Source organism: Microtus ochrogaster, unplaced genomic scaffold (assembly GCF_000317375.1).
Source record: "Microtus ochrogaster isolate Prairie Vole_2 unplaced genomic scaffold, MicOch1.0 UNK22, whole genome shotgun sequence".
In the NCBI taxonomy this organism is placed as follows: Eukaryota; Metazoa; Chordata; class Mammalia; order Rodentia; family Cricetidae; genus Microtus; species Microtus ochrogaster.
Window position 1 is genome coordinate 4,663,362 of NW_004949120.1, and position 2,325 is coordinate 4,665,686.

Below are 2,325 nucleotides of genomic sequence, written 5' to 3' on the forward strand. Positions count from 1 at the left end.
AAAAAACAAAACAAACAAACAAAAAAAAAAAGAATGAAAAGGGAACAGTAAAGCATCCCTTAAGCTGACAGGATGAAAGGGAGCCTCAACGGGGAGGCATGTTTCATGGTGAGACGGAGGTAAGCTGGGGACATTCACGTCTGTTGGGCATATTTTCCCCCATGAAATAGGAAAAGTGCTCTTCTACGTGTGGCTAGAAAGACTGGTTGAGGAAAGTGATAAAGAACCCATCAGTGGCAGCTCAAAGGGGTCACAAGAGGTGGTCGAACGGCACAGTTAGAACCAGTGCTGACATAAGAGAGGGGCATCAGGCACAAAACCGAAAGCAGTTGTCATTCTAAGGGTCACACGTGCAGCATCGGTACCAAGAGTGCCAGGTTGGGTTTTTAATTTTACTCTAGTCTCTCACTGTCCCGCCCGTGCCCTGACCCTAAGCTCACAGAACAGTCTTGGCAGCCTAAAAGAGGTTGATAATCATAGACTCTAATGATGTAGTTTGTTCTCACAGGAAACATCTTCCATGGTCCTTAGATATCCGGGACCGGACATAGGCAAAAAGAGAGAGAGAGAGGAAGAAAAGGAGGGAGGGAGAGAGAGGTTAGTCCATTAGCTACCTATCAGAAAAACACATAAAATAAGAAGCGAACAGAGCAAGAAGGAAGTGCTTTGAGAGTGGAGTTGAAATGGTTGCTCCAACAAGGCAGAAGAGGAAAGAGGCCAGGAGGAAGTGGTGCGATGCTAACACAAGGGAAGGTCAAGAGACAGGGAGTCCCAATGAGACCAAAGGATATGTTTCAAGGGCATGAAAGGCTGAGGGCTGACAGGAGGATCAGAGGTTGTGGTCAGAAAGGAGAATTTCAGAGTTCAGGATTTCAAAAACAGAGCAGCTCCAGTTGGTGATAAGGTCTAGTCGTTGCTGTTGGAGCAGCTGCCAAGTACAGTGGAGGTGGAGGCAGCTAGGGGAACACTCGGAGCCGCGCACACGGCGGCTGCATCAGACGGGGTCCTCTGCGGGACGTGACCGCAGGAGTTGAAGGGGGGAAAAATCACTCTACAGTCCAAAGAAGGTTCGTGTGACTAGGGTTAAAGACAATTCTTTACAAACAGCCATCTGGCCTTCTTGTTCAAGTCAAAGCCACGCCCAGGAAGTTGACCGTTGTCTCCCCAGCAGAAAGTACAGAAGACTCCTTGTTCTACCCTGTAGCTTCCTAGATCCGGGCTTTCTGCACGTCACTGTCATTGCTGAGACAATGGTAACCCAGAGTGCACATGAGTCCAGGCATCGGGTTGGCTCTAATCAAGCCCTGCAACAGCATCATTTAAGACAGTTTCTTCCACCTTCCACAGCTACAGTTCCCTTTCAATGCTGCAGAAAAGCTTGGATGTGAAAAAGAACATTTTTGACGAGCTGTGTTTTCTACTCTAGTGCATAAAAAAGGGTTTTTTTCTGTTCTCGGACTTATTTCCTATCAAGGCTTCAATTTATATTGAACTGCTTAATAAAGAAAGAAGCGATGACGCAGGATTTAACTTTTAAGAAGGTGCCTCGTCGAGCATACTCATTTTTATTGGAACAAAAATAAAGCAGAGCTGAAAAGACCTGAAGATGCTGGGTCTGAAATAAGCAGGCTTGACCCGAGGACAGGGTTGAAAGGTCAGCGGCAGGTGACGATGACCCAGCCAAGCCTGATGAACACTGCTTTGAGACTGGAGCCAGCAGAGATCCTGTGCCCCAACTGCTCATGTTCACTTTGGCTTCCTTGTTCCAGGGCAAACTTTGAGAATGTCTCAAAAATTAATTTCTGTAGACTCTCCAAGGCTCTTCCCATAAAAGAAAACTAAGCGTTAAAAAGGACTGCCCAGCACCACTGGACACCCTGAGCATGCAGCTGCCACCGTGGGCACTGAAGGTATCATTGACCCCAAGCTGGACTATTGAATTATTCAGCAGACATTTAATAATTAAGACCATAATTGTTCAGAAAGACACGCTTTACGGAAGCCCGATGAGCTCGCACTCCCTTCATACAGAAAATATTGCAGAGGTTTCAACTGAATGTGGACGTTTTGAAGCCTATCTTTATAATGCTGGAGAAACGTATCATAGGTTTGACAAGAACAGTAGACCTCAGGTCATCCAAGAACAATGAGGCTTAATAAGCCTTCTAGGACCTTGCTACAGTTTGAATGCTTGTCCCTTCACAATCCATGTGGAAATTTAATTGTCATAGTAACACTAGGAACAGGAGGGGCTTTGGGGAAGTAATTAATCCATGAAGGCTCCACCTCATAGATGAGAGCCATGCCATCATTATCCCCCCCCCC